The sequence below is a fragment of the Rousettus aegyptiacus genome, unplaced genomic scaffold, assembly GCF_014176215.1.
Source record: "Rousettus aegyptiacus isolate mRouAeg1 unplaced genomic scaffold, mRouAeg1.p scaffold_m13_p_2, whole genome shotgun sequence".
NCBI lineage: Eukaryota > Metazoa > Chordata > Mammalia > Chiroptera > Pteropodidae > Rousettus > Rousettus aegyptiacus.
The window spans coordinates 150240296-150256124 of NW_023416295.1; the positions used below are offsets into that span (position 1 = coordinate 150240296).

The following is a 15829-nucleotide window of genomic DNA, read 5'->3' on the forward strand; positions in this document are numbered from 1 at the left end:
AAAAATAGATTTACAGTATGCTTATATATATTGATTTGATGACTAGAGAATTGGAAGACAAACCTTTAAAAAGAGGGGTTCTGCCAGTATAGTCTTTTTTTTTAATTGATCCACTTTTGCAATTAAGATAGAATTAAGATAGGAAATAGACTCTGCTGTATTCATTAATTTCTGGGAATTGTTTTTCTTTTGATAGGAGGAGGTAATTACAGAATGTCACTTCTCATGAGACCCTGTCTGCTGTCTTTCTTTAGTGTATTTTAAACAAACTGGTCATTATATTCTTATTGAGTCTTTCAATGAGGCAATATTTAATAATGCCTCATAATTGGCATAGATAATCCTCAGAAAAGATAAGTTTATATAAATATGGGAGAACGGAGTATCTATTTTCCTCATGTGTACCCAGAAATCTTGTTTATACAACCAAAGAGAAATTGCAACTTGAATAATAAATGATCTTGGAAAATTTTCCCGTAGAGATTTTGGTCAGGAGAAACACCAAAATAAAAAATTCACACGCAAACATTAAAAGTACTACTCTTACATGTGCTGGTAAGAAAATCAAAAGAGATAACAATAATTAGCTATCACAGTGAAATGTCTTAGACTGTATTTTAAATTCACAGACTTTTTCCTTTCTTTGTTTTAAAATGTTAACATAGTTTAAGTTTTTTTTTAAATTTACTTTTGTTTATTTTATGGAAACACCACAAGCTTTTTTTTCTCTGCTTTCAAAAATACTTATAGTTGTTCACTAAAAATAATGTAAAGAAAGTGTTGGTTTGTGTTCTCTTATAATTGATGAATTTACTTTACTTTCATACTACAGAAAAATCAGCTTATATGCAATAGAAACTCCTTTTAACAGAAAAATCTCCATTTAAAAAATATTTCAAAGACCAGCTCTGTTCCAGATACCATAATGGACACTGAGGATACTGCAGAAGGCAAAATAAACACTTCTGAACATCATAAAATTTCCAGAGTTGTAGGGAAACAATAAAATTAAGAGTGATAAATGCTATGGTATAGTAGGATAGAGTATTAGGGAACAAATCTACACCTCATGATTATTAACAAGCTCAAACCCTGCTTTTTTTGTAGTTAACTGAGTAAGTTAAGCAAAAACACATGTGGAAGACTTACAATGTGCCAGGCCCTAAGCTACATTGAATTAAGTGAGCTATAGTGCCAATTCTCAAAGATCTAAAATCCAAACTGTCATAACTGTGTGAACTGTGGCAAGTTGTTGACTTCTCCAGTGATTAGATTCTTTATGTATAAACAAGGAACAAAGCATTAGTATTAACATTTTATAAGATAGCCTGAGAAAGTCTTAACTATATGTCTACCTAAAATATCTTAGGTATCGAACATGTTTCTTTTCTTCATAGTACTCAATGAAAATGTTTCTGAAGATTTTCTAAAAACATAAATTTCTATAATCAAATCACCTTTGGCATATTCTAAAAGAACTGCAAAGTCAAATATTACTACATTTATCTTTTATATAAATCTAAATTTTTCATATGCATGCTTAAGCAACTTATCCAAAGTTATGCCAAACATTATTGGTTAAGTTCTCCACAAGATTCCTCTCTTTAGACATCAGCCACAATTCAGATGTCCTCAAGACCTCCATCACATCTGATAAACTGGCTATAAATTTAGAGGTCCCCACAAACTTTCTCAGGTTTGCTAATTCACTAGAATACTCACAGAACTAAGAAAAGCACAAAACTTATGATTATAGCTGTATAATAGCAAAAGAATACAAATCAGAATGAGACAAAGGGAGAGGCACCTAGAACATGGTCTGAGAAAGTTCCAAAAGTGAAACTCCCTTCATCCTCAGAGGTGCAACAGCTTACTGGCACATCAGTGTGCGACAGTGTGCATAGCATTGCCAACTAGGAAAACTTTATCTGAGTGTCAGAGTTTTTATTGAGGCTTTATTATGTAGACAGGATTGAATCATTGGCTATCTAGTTAAACTTAACTTTCAGCATCTCAATCTTTGCCAGAGGTTGAATTGACTGACATCTGAGGCTCAAAGCCTAAATCCTCTAATCACATGGTTGGTCTTCCCAATTGGCTAGCCCCATTTTGAGTCATCTCTGTTGCATAAACCATTAGGTTGGGCATCAGGGGCTCGCCATGAAAAACAAAGATACTTCAATCATTCAGGAAATTCAAAGGGTTTAGAGTTTACCTCCCAGGAACCAGGGGCAAGGCTAAGCAAATTTTTTTTTATTATACACAACTATGTCATTCAAAATGTAAATTTTTAATAAGCATTTGCATAGTATGATCATACACAGTACTGCATTTACTACAACAATCTTATAAAGGTGATATTATGATCCTTGTTTTTTAATTTTAACAATTAAGGGATAAAAAAGAAAGTGCAGTGCTCCAGTCATCAAAAGTAGTATCTGACAGAGATCTGAACCTCTCAGCGTTCTGAAACCAATTCCAACATTGATTTCAACACACCAAACAGCTATTCGGAGTCACCTAATGTAATGGCTTTTTAATAATATTTGTTACTTCTATAATACAGCTTCCTTGAATGGAGGTCTGCATATAAGATGTTATTGATAATATTCTAGATAAAGTAAAAGATTAATAAATAAAAGTTAATGTAATTCTAGCAGAGTGTGGTACCCATGAAAGGTTTACTAAGGACATATGGTGAGGACATCTTGGTAAAACGAGATGTACAGTGGGGTACTATCTAAACTTACATTCAAAAGAACACCACTAATTAATTTAATTTACAGGTTTTTCCTGTTTATAATAATGTTGTGTTACATCAATTCATTTCCTAATAGGTTAGAATCCTACAACTGGATGTTACCTTAGAGGTCACCTAGTCTAACATTATACCAAAAGCTAGTAGATCTTCTGGTACCTAGAAAAATTCTCTACTTTGAAATATAACCTGAGTCTGGCCATCTGATGAGAACTATGTTCCACAGAATAAGCCTAACTTTCTATCCACATAGCAACGCCTCAAGCATTTGATAAATATTTGAAGAAATAAGGTAGCACAGTGTTAAGAGAATAGGTTCTAAAGTTGAATCCAGGTAGTCTAGCTATGTGTCCTCAGTTTCCATGCTAATAATGACAATAAATAATTCATCATGTTGTTCCGAGGATTAAGTAATTAATATACATGGTAGTGCTTAATAAAGATAGCTATTATGATACCTTCTATTTTATAGACAAACTACTTCAATTTTTTCACATTGCATGATTACCTCATTTTTCACTCTACATGCCACCTTCAATTCATTAAACAAGCTACAATTTGTCAGTATCTTTCTTAAAATATGGTTTCCAGAATCAAACACAATGCTCAATATGGGTAAAACCAGGATAGATATATGACTTTTATCTAGCTGGTCTCTCAGTTTCTTTCTCTTCCTTTCTCTCTCTCTCTCTCTCTCTCTCTCTCTCTCTCTCTCTCTCTCTCTCTCTGAATACCAACAGGGATTGTGTTGATTTTTTCAGTAGTTGCATTATGCTTATGGTCAATTAAAACCTGGAGCTTTTCCTATTTTTAGCACCTGTTCTCTGTTCAGCTCCACTTACCACAAATTTTTTTTCTAATTAAATGTAGAAATTTATCTTTAACCTTAATAAATGTCAACACATCATCCTAAATAACACATGTTTAAAACTTGATTCTGTCATCCATTGAATTACTAATCTTTACTTCTTTACTAGCTTTATGTCATCTGCAAATTTAGTAAGCAAGTACCTAGACATCATCCAGGTAACTGCCAAATTGTTGAATTGGACAGGACCAAAAATAGAGCCTATAGAAATTCTTAAAGACCTCACTGCAAGTTAATGACAATCAACTAATCCTTCCCTTTTGGATTTAATTAGCTCTCACTTCACTTAATTACTAACATTCAGCCCACACACTCCTCCATCATTCACTGAATGATATCACAAGACATGTTGTCATATGTCTTTCTCAGAATAGGCTATAGCTGTGTTTATGACAGCCTCTTTAGCTATCAATATAGCATTCGTCAAAAAAGGAAATGATGTTCATTTAGATGATTTGGTTCTAGTGACCCTATACTGACTTATAGTGACTAATTAGGGCCCTTAAATGAGAGATCCTTTGACCATATGCCTGACTTTGAGTAAGTCATCACCTCTCTAAGACTGTTTCCTCTTATTTAAAAAAAGGAAATGTTGCACTTCACTTTTCTCAGAGATGATAAGAAGATAAAATTAAATAAGGCATTTGAAAATTGTAATGTCAGAATTATTTTAAATATAAAATTTAATCATATATTATAATGGCCTATTTGGTTAAAAATAAGAGCAGTCTATTCAGTCAAACGATCAGACAATTTTTTTGACAGGGCTGACCATAATGAAACCAACACTATTACTTATGTGCTTAGGCACTCCACATGCCTCCACGTTCCATTTAGCATATAGGATATTTTAAACCTTCAAAGATTCATGTCAGCTGAGCATGTGTGTATGTAAGTGTGTGTGTGAGTGTTAGTGTATGATTGGAAAAGATAATCAGCTATCACAGTCTCCCAGTCTCCAAGCTGCATTAGTCATTTTTAGCACCATGATGGAGAATGGTGTGAATGCGGTAAATTCAAAAGATTTCTCAAAACTCGACTGTGCAGACAGATAACTGTTAGAGTGACATTTTCAGTACAAGTGAGAAAACTGATCCTTCTGGGATCTCTAGCTCTGAGTGCTTTAAAGGAGAAGATACAAGACTAAACCCATCCTCCTACACTAATCATTTCAGGAATAGTTTATCTAAAAGTAGCAATGCTAATATAGGGGAGTGAAGAAGTCAGTCAAACGGCTTATTTCAACTGTATCCCATTAGCAACCAGATCAATTTTCTCACACAAGTTTGAACTTAACTTTTGACAAAAATAACAAAATAGCATTCGGTGAGAAGTGACATCTTAGTTACAGGTGTACAGGTGATTGAAAGATCCAAAGCAGAATGTCTGAGAGAAAAAGGATAATTGGACAGAATCAAGAGGTCAAGGTATACATCTTGTCCCTGTAAGTCCTTCCTTCTCAGAATTCAGGAAAAGAACAAAGAATTCAGCTATTTAATTCCCACTGAGATTATTTTAAATTAAAAATGTCATCTTTTAAAATTCTCATGTAAATATCTACAACTATTGAGGCCACTGACCAACAAATGAAACATCTAGTCACTCTTAAAACAGGAATTTGCAGTTGCAGTAAACTTGAAAGAAGAAAACATTAATGCATCTGGAAGAACATTCGCCTGGACTTCACAGGCCTATGCTTATTTTTCAAGAGATGTGTTTCTTCAAATTCACATCAAAACCTCAGGTCCAAATTCACATGGCTTGCGAGATGGCAAATTTTTAAAGCCAGAGGAGGAAAAGAAGTAGACTGCCACACAATAATACTCTATTGTATGTCAACTGATGTAGTGCCAGAGTTTCTGTGGCTAACTCTGCAGACCCTGAATAACTGCCACATGCAAACCCTGCTTATGGTCCCCAGTCAGAATCAGATGCAAAGTTCCCCTTGTACAACAGAGTTATGTTTTTCAGAAACAGTTTATTCTACACTTTCAGTCTTTGACTCTACACAAACACTTAGAGCCATTCAAAGGCCTTAGGGTTCATCACAGTACCAAGACAGAGCCCAGATTACCCTTTAAACTATGGAAAGCAACTGTCCATTGCTGTTGGCTCATAATAGGTAGAAAGGACAAAACTTTGAGTTGGACAAACCTGAGTTTAAACTCAACTCAGCTCTTAATGAGCTGTGAGATCTTGATCAATTTCTACTTCTTTAAAATGGTGTCACTAATAAATTAACTTCTGAGAATTCTACGAGGACAAGAGGAAATAAATATAAAGCACCAGATAAATAAAGGTGCACGGAAATGATTTTTGTTGTTGTTATTGTAATTAGAAGGGGATCTCAACATTTTCCAAGTGAACTAGGACGGGTATGGATATGATATTCTGGTATGGAACTTTAATAACTCATCAGAAAAAAAAAGAGTGTTTCTTAAATACAGAGCTCATTTGTCCTATTCAATTTCAATTCCAGGTCTAGTTTGAGACGAGATGAAATAAAGCAGTTCTCTGAGATTTTCCTTGGCCTCATAGACCCATGTCATTAAATGGAGCTTCCTCTGCATGGCAAACTTATGAATCTAGATAGAGTTAGATACACATCCATGTTTACACTAAGAGTGCCTAAAATTGTGATTTAAGTTGATACTAGAAGTATGAGTGGTATTTGACTTGGTGAGTATAGGAGCGAAGTATTTTCTGTTAGAGAGCACATATACCAAGGTCCGGAAGTAGAGTATAACTAGATGTATCAGAGGAAACTCAGAAAAGATCAGTAATCTGAAAATATTCAGCAAATATTTTCTGAAGAGAAAATCTGAAGCGAAAATCTCATGAAGTCAGGTTAGAGAAGTTAGAAGCAAAATCATGCAGGATCTTTGGCACATGGGGATTTATTTAACTAGAATGTAATGAGAAATCATAAAGGCATCAGGCAAGTGACATGATCTATTTGTGTTTTAAGATCATTGTAGATGTTGTATAATTTGGAAGGGAAGAGAATGATTTGGGAGAAGCAGGAAGAAGCACAACTGAAGTCATCTAGGCAAGTACAGATAGTGATGAACTACTGAGAAAGTAGACAGATGGAGAGAAATGAATGAATATAAGCTTGATTTTAAAGGTAGAGTCAATAGTGTTTAGTGATTGTTTTGATAGAGTCAGGAGGCAGTAGGATGCAGGAGAGAGGAATGGTATCAAGGAGGCATCCCAGATTCTACCAAGAACAATTGAGTGGGCAAAGATTCCATTTTCTAAGTGGAGAACACTAGAAGATGAATAGAGTTAAAAACTTGTCACCCATTCATTTTTAACACATTAAGTTTGACATACGCATGAGACATCCAGATAGAAATATCCAGAGCTCAAAAACAAGATCTGGGATTGATGTATAAATATAAGAATCTTTGGAACAAAAATAGCATTCGAACCCATAAAAGTGTATGAAATTACCTAGTGTAAAAATTAAGAATGAAGAAAAAAAGGAGACCAGGACCTGGACCTGAAAAGCCTCAGCATTAGAGGTTAGATAAAGGAGAAATGGCCTGCCAAATAAAGAGAAGTAGCAGCCAGAGATGTGGTGAAAAAAATTTACATCTATATATCTTTGTGTGTGTGTTTGTGCGTGTGTGTGTGTGTGTGTGTGTATTCACCGAAGAAAAGAGAAAAAAAATGGTAAATTGTGTTAAATGCTAGCAACATAGATTTAGCACCATTATGATCACTGATAACTTTAGCAAGAGTCATTTCAGTGGTAAGAAAGGAATAAAAATCACATTGGAGTAGGGTGAAGAATATCTTGTAAGTGAAGAAATAAAGGTATCACATATAAACACCTCTTTTGAAGAACTTGGCACTGAAGATTTAAGAGATAAAATGATGGCTGGATGGGGATGTGAAAGGATTTGCCAAGTTTAGCAAATTAAAATATAAGACACCCAGTCGAATTTCAATTTCAGCTCCACATCAAATTATATATATATGTGTATATATAATTATAAATATATATACATATATATACACATATATACACACACACATTATACACACACACACACTATTTTTTTAGTATAAGGGTGTCCCATGAAATACTGTAGGCTTACTACACACACACAAAAAATTATTCATATAATATTCAGAGCATGCTTATCCTAAAAAATAATTCATTGTTCTGAAATTCAAATTTAACTATGACTCCTGTATTTTATTTGGGAAGCTTAGATGTGGGTTAAAGACGCTATTTTATTTTGAAAGATTTTGAGCATATTTAACTGATAAAAATATCTACTATAGATGGAGAAGTAAAAAATGCAAGTTAAAGAAAGGAGATAGACTTATCAAAGAATATATACTCTCCTGAACTAAAACAGAGAGAAGGAGAGGTTGGTGCCTGTGCAAGCATACCTGTAGTTCTGGTTTTGGAAAGATGCTGGAACCTTCCTTTCAAGGATCCCAATTTTCTTTATGAGGTAGCAAGTCATTCCTGAAAGCAAAGGGAGATTAGGATGAGAATGAGAAGTAGGAAGAACAGAGGAATAGGAACTCATTGCAAAAAAAAAAAAAAAAAAAAAGTTGATTTAAAAGAGAAGTGGTAAGTAAGGCTGCTGGCCTTGTTGAAGGCCCAATTAATATTGGTGATCATGAAATGCAATACCAAAATACTCAAAGCATGATTTTCAGTGATATTCAGGTGCTCAAAGCCACAATGAAGCGGACTGGTAGTTTTTAAAATGGTCTAAAGACTACAGGACACAGGAAGAAAGGCACAAACTCGATTCTTAAAGTGAGTAATTTGGAGTAAATTGCATAGGCTATTTCCTTCCAAATATTCAAAAAATAAGAATAGCTTTCCTCTCTTCTCAAATTCTGAAATTAATGTCTATACCATTAGCTAACAGGAGTTGCAAATGAGAGAACAGTGTGTACAAACATGCAAATATTGGACAAAAACAGTTTCTGCTATTTCCATACTATGACTTAAATTTAATATTTTACTATTTTAAATAGTTCCACTTAGAGACTGATTTGTTAATTCAGTCGACAAATATATACTAGGTTCCTACTATGTGCAAGTACTGGCTAGATACTGAATTAATAATACCAAGGCTGATGTTTAATTAACAAGATGAACCTTATAGAAATAGTTGACACTCAAATTAATATCAGATATATTCATTTGACTAATGCTATTACAATTACAGTTCATAGCTAATGGCATTATCGGGCTATTATCAAGAAGCATTACCTCTCTTCTGAAACTCATTTCCATGATAATTCATTGAAATCATCATGAGAACACACTATCTTGATAGGTTTTTACCTCTCAATGCTCTTCGAGAAAAAGAACTCACCCTTATAAGAAAGCTTGTTATCCCAAATATCACAATCCCCTTTCTCTCTGCAGTTCAGCGGAACAATGCATAGTGATTTCTCCACAATTTTGAAAGACACAGTGTCCCTTCCTGGAAACAGCAACTTGACTTCATTTTAATCCACAATTCCCAAGAAGTGGAAATGCAAATTAAAGTCCCCGTGTAGACACTGTTATAAGAGCAAAAGTATTGAGCGTGTGCAGATTTGGGGCCCAATCTCAGTTCGCCCATTTGTTCAACACATATTTATTCAGTCTCCTTAGCATGACTTTAGGAAAACAGCTCAGCCTCTCTGTGCCTTTTCCCTGTCTGTAAATTGAAGGTAATAATTTGAATACTTATTAGACAAATATGAAAAAATGGTAGACAAGTCAAAGTAGAATATAGTTGTTAGGTATTATTTCCTTCAGGTATCATGAAAATTAATGTGTTTTAAAAATTAACTCAGGTAGGAGAGCTATGAATCTCAAATGAAGCATTTAAATCAGGTTACTGAAAGAAGGAAGGAAAGAAATTAACATTTATTAAGTGTCAGTTATATGCAGACCTTGCTATATGCATTTCACAAAGATATTATTTCATTAAATCTTTATAACAATTCTTTGGGGGTAGATATTGTAGCCCCATCATATATAAGAGCAAAATGAACTCAGAAAGTTATATAAGTTGCCTGCATCATATAGCAATGGTGGATTCTTGATACCAAAGCTCTTTTTGCTGCACAGGGTTTATTTCCCGTGACACAGAAGCACATCCGCCCTGGAGAACGACTGTTACATCTTTTTAAATTGCATACTTCTTTGCTCCCAAGCAAAAAACACATAGCAAAGTGATAAATGTGTCTAAAATAAAACAAAGTATAAAATCCATTTCAGTTTTTTCTCAACAATTTTTGACATCTGCTAGATCACCAGCATTACAAAAAATAACTTTAAGAAAAATCTAATGAAATTCAAAGGAAATAATGGCTCATAGTACCCAACTATTATTTGAAGAGATTCCAAAAGGCCTATATTGAGATTTTTAAAGTTCCGTTACATTCAAAATAAAACAATAATTAGTAAAAAAGGGAAAACATTATTTTCCTCCTCCAAAAAGAGACAATAGAATCTGCTTTCAGTCAAAAGCAGTATCCCGTAGCACTGAAAACAATGCCATGTATATTTGAGGTGAGTACACTGGGTATACAGAAGTGAGTAAGTCTTAGGGTTCAGAATCAACTAGTTATTGTTATTTGAGGTATTATGGTTTCCCAAATAATATCTTAGGACAGTTTCATAGATGGCACATAACTTCCAAGTTATAGCATCGAGACTGCCATCCAGTACTTCAATTGCTGAAGAATCAATTGTGATGGAAAACTACCACTTTAAGTTGTTTTACAATAAATCAAACGATTTTTAGAAATCAAATTTTTCTGAAAGTATGTTCGATTAAGGATTTCAAAACACTATTTTTCTACTGTAAAGGTAATATCTGATGAAATAAATCCAAACTATAGAGAAGAGGATAATGAAAGGGTAATGGCAATTATCGCATAAATTTTCTTCTAATATTTTTCTATTTCCTATTTTTATTTTAATAAAATAAGTAAAAGTTAATTTTAAAAAATCCTTTTCAATATTTAGTATCCCATCTATGTATATAACATAAATTTTAAAATTTATTCAATGTTTAAAAATTCCGTTCAGCAAGATGTTTTCTTCTACATATATATCCTGAACATTCTTGTAGGAGCTATTTTAGGCATTTTACGCTCTTTTTTTTTCTTTTTTTTTTTTTTTTTGCTATTAGGAACAAAATCACTTCCCCTCATTACGACTCACTGAGATAATCACTATTATATAGAGAAATTATTAATGTTTATATGTTCATCTTGCATCCAACTTCATAAACTTCCTTAGTAAATTTATTAGTATTTAGTTGATCTTTTTAAGTTTTACAACAAAATTATTTAATCTTACATATGATTTTTTATTTGTATTTCCAATATTAACTCCTATTTTTGTGTCTTTATCAGGACACAGAACTTTGAGGGCAATGTTAAGACTAGAAGACAGTCATGTTTTACTTTGCTCATGAACTTAATATGAATCTCTCGTATTTTTCTATTAAGATATTTGAAGGTTTATAAAGATAATTTTAAAGGATAGTCTTTAACATAAAAAATCTCTATTTCTTGTTTTCTAAGATTTAAATAAATCATCTTAAATTTTATCGAATGCTTCTTAAATAGCTCATGGGATCACTTTTTGATTTTTTGACTGCTCTCAACATTACAGTATATTTAATTAATAGATTTTTTCAATATTAAATCATCTTTACCTACATGGAATAAATAATACTTGGTAGCATTAATATTTGATGATCCTTTTGCTATGCTCTGGGAAGATCTAGAGGACAGATCTATTTATATGAAAATTAAAAGGTGCATTCAGGACCGAATGTCTCTTTTAAAGATAATACTTTGTAACTTTTCCCCCACTATTTCTTGTCATTAAGATTTTTTATTTCTTCTTTGTTCAATCTTCACAATTAATGTTTTCTTAAGTAATTATCCCATTTCTATAAGATTTTTGATACTAATATAGTATCTCATAACTAAAGATTGTTATCTGCCCTGTTTCTTTTGTTATATATTCTGACCAGATTTGTCAGAGGTTTTGTTACAGGTTTTTCTGCAATGAATAAGCTCTAAGAACTCTTGAATCTAATATACTTTCATATATTGATTTTCTGCTCTCATCTTTATTTTCGATCTGTTAAAAAACAAAATTTAACCGAGTAAATCTGAAGATCTAATTGGCTTTATTCAATGATACATGCATCAAGCAGCATCCTATCTAGCAAAAAGAAAGGAGCTCTGTGGAGCTGTATAAAATGGAAGACTTTTATAGGCAGAAATGGGTGGGACAAGAAAATTATTAGCCAAAGAAAAGAATGAATTATCTCAGGCAAGGTCATCTTCCTTTGGAGGAAGGACAGGGGTCTACCATGCACATTACCTAGTGCTTATCAGGAAATTCCAGACTGGTTAAAGGTCATATTCCTGGTAGAGTTTGAAACTGCAATTAAGTCAGTTTGCTTTCCTAGGGGCAAGTGATTCCATTTTGGGCCTCTTGGGTTTTCCATTTTGCTTTGTTTGATAATTCTTGCCTTAAAAATGAAAGCACACATCCCTTTAAAGGTGCCCCTGTGTAGAATTTATATCTGTATCCCTAAGTTTATAAATTCAATTTCCTCACTTTTTTTATTTTCCAAGTATTTCATAATTGTGGGTTTCATTTCCTCTTTGATCAACTAGAGGTGACCCTTGAATAACACAAGTTTGAACGACATGGTCCACTATATGCAATTTTTTTTTCAATGAATACAGCTGGTCCTTTGTATTTATGGGTTTTGCATCCTTGGATTCAACCAACCAAGGATAGAAAACAGTATTTTCAATCCATGATTGGGAATCCAAGGATGCAAAGTTGTCACCGTTGGGGCCGATGGAAGTTCAGTGTCACCCCAACTGTAGCGGGCAGGGAGAGGGATAACAATGGCGCAGGCATGTAATTAGCATTTTCCCTTGGTTCTTCCTCAAATGATGGCAGTGAAGAATCACAGGTCATTGAGATTTAGTAATTTTATTACAAATATATTTTAGAAAGAAAAAAATGCCTCAAGGAAGCACATAGATAAAGACTAGGTATGCCTCCAAGAGGCCCATGGTCCCAGTGGTGTAACCAACAAAAAGACCACCAACAAAAGAGCCCAGAAGGGCAAAAAAGGACCCCGAAGTGAGAATGTCTGCATTATATTTGGGTCATGATGAGGTGGTTCCAAAGGCATTCTCCAATGATTGGCAGGTGAGGTCATTTTGATTTATACCTGGCTGGTGTATAACTCTGCCTAGGAAATATATTTTTTAGATGTGGTATCCTCTGATTGTGTCATGCTCCCATTCTTGTCTCATGGTGTATGGAAATTGTACTCCCTGATGTAGTTTAATAGCTCTGGGTACCGGTTAGCAGCATATATGGAGGAGATACTTCTCCCCCAAACAATAATTATGCATTAGAGCAACAGTAGCTACTAATATTCTCTCTAGAACTGACATTGTTTTCTGTGGTGAGGGTATGTTCTAGCCACCTCCTCTTCATCCCCTTGGTGACAGAGGGATCCTCAACCTAGATAGTATAAGATGGTTGAAAACATGACACTATGCAGATGAGACTGACAGTAGTTTCTTAGTACATATACTCACAGCCCAAGGGAGGAGAACATTCAAATGGGAGTTACACAGGGGAACAGAGTGAACAAGTAGAATCTTGTAGGGGGCAGGCTTGTGGCAGCAGAATGATGAGGTGAACCCCCTAGTTCCTGCAGAAAGATGTGATTCCTTGCTTGAATAATGTTGAAGTCTGGTAGGGAAGTGAAAGCTGTTAGATTGGGGACTGAGGAGAGAGCTGCTGGTCTGTTTAGTAAGGAAACAAACCAGATGGGTAGAATTTCTAGCTGGGTGGGAAGCACATCTAATGAGGGAAGGAAAACATGTGGTTAAGCCTTGAAGGCCCTGTGAGGATTGAAGACATAAAGACAACATGTGAAATTTTGGGCCTTACAATACAGGTTATAATATGGGGCAGAAATAAAGTATATTCCTCTTTCATATTAACAACTTTGTGCATTTTATAGTATCACAGCATATGTAGGTCACCATATGTTTCTCAATTCAATTTCAAAAGCCTTAAATTTGTGTAAATGACTCCAAGACTCTCACAATTGGTTGAATGTCAATCCCATGATTTAGGTAAAAACATTGTCTTAGGTATTTTAGAGGATATTTAGGGCAAGCTATTTCAAAGACCGCTGTTCAGTCATTTTTAAACTGTTGAGAAGATGTTAAGGAAAGTCATAAAAGTGGTAGTTCCATTAGCATCAACGAGGGATATCAGGGTGCAATTGTCATAAGAGTAAGAGGATGAGGATTTTGCTGAGTGATGATTCGCTTTGCCTCTTTGTGCCTATACTCTTTAATCTACAAAATACAAGAACTGGTCTAGATAATTCTTTAGTCCCTTTATTTCCTAAATGATCAAAATAATTTAAGACAAATAGGGATAGTTTATTTAGTACCTATTAGGGCTAATATCCCAGAGTAATTACCTATTTGCGTGTCTCCCCTACTAATACAGGAATCTTCTTCTTGAGCAGCTTGGAATGTCTATTTCCTGGTGAAAATTTCTTAAACAATTTTTAAATGAACAAATAAATCTATCTGAACAAGAAGTATTTGGGAAACTTCTGAATAAGTCCAAATTATTTTATGTGTTCTATTATCTCAATGGTCTCATTACTAACTAGCTGGTTATACTATTAAACTATTTAGCTAGGGTTCACTGTGAATATTAACAAATGGCACTTACTGATGATCCCAGACTCTTTATGTGGCACATTTTTTTCTCATATTGTTAACTTTCCTATCCACCTAAGATCTGGAGAAGTTTAGTTAGTTCCATTCTAGACCTAAAGTCTTCTCTTTAGCTCCTTTTTCAAGGATGCTCCTGATTTCAATCAGCTACTAGAAATGTCAGATGAAAAATAGCACAAATGTGAATTACGACGATAAAAGTTTATAAGCTACTAAAATAAAGTTATAGTACCTAAGAGCTGAGTCAACTGACAAAGTTAAATGGAACATTTTACAACCAGTCCTTGGATAATGATTTAAAAAATGGCACATAGAACATGAAGAAATATCTGACAGGAAATGGGCCCAAGATCAAGCTCAGGGAGGCTATGTGATTTTGTATGAAATACCTCAAAAGTAGGTATGTGGAGCAGATAATCTAATGTTTATGGAGTGCCTCCTCTGTATCTAACCATTGACATCTATTATCTCTTTTACTTCCCATAACAGCTCAGTAAGAGTGGTATTGTTGTTATTTTAGAGAATCAAGGCTAAAGTGGTCCACTTGGGCAAATGCCCAACAACAAAACTGTTAAAAAATAGAAACAATATTTGACTTCAAAAGTCTCTCTGACTCCAAAGCCCATCTCTTTCTATATCTTTCTATACCCAATGCTATGTCTTTGCATAGACAATCTCTACATAAATAAAGCAAATTTTAGGTTTCATAATGAATCTCTTTTTCCAACCTGATGCTACTGGTATTCCATGCTGTCAACTCAGGTGATGATTATTTTTACTTCGAAGAGCACTATATAAATCAGCTACACAAAGAATGTTAAATTATAGCTAAATAAGGCAAAAATCTAGGACTAGAATGAAAATCAGCATTAGGAAGAAAACTGAACTCAAAAAATGGTATTTGTGAAGACATATAAGAGTGTTATCAGGAGTCCGAATAGATGATATGGCAATCTTTCATTTTATTTTTAAAATAATTCCACTCACAAAATGTTTTGTTTTACTCATGAATTTCCACTGCCTTTCTAGAACCTCTCTATTAAGACATCCTTCTGTCACCCCACATGCCCATAATACCAAGTCACAGTGCTTCTCATCTGTGCCCACCACAGTATCCCCAATGACAGACACAAGCACCCTGGCACACCCAGGGAGATGTGGTGCTGTCTCCTGATAGGCTGGTATTTGCTGTAATTGGACAATTTCTTAGAAATATTATGTTTTACCTTTAAAGATCATACAAAATTTATATTCTTCTCCCTCATCTGACTTTGTTATAATATAAAGATAGTTTTTTCAATTACTTATTATGAACCAAAATTCATGCTCCAAGAAGAATTAATGTCATGTTAATTCTAAGGCTTCACATACATCGGGCAAACTCCTCTTACTCTAGCCAGAGAAACATG

General features: G+C 34.1%; 1 protein-coding gene across 1 annotated transcript in view; it reads left to right on the plus strand.

Moving 5' to 3' along the window:
* The window catches only part of SLC15A5 (solute carrier family 15 member 5), a 67867-nt gene that overhangs the window by 45695 nt on the left and 6343 nt on the right, over window positions 1-15829 (plus strand).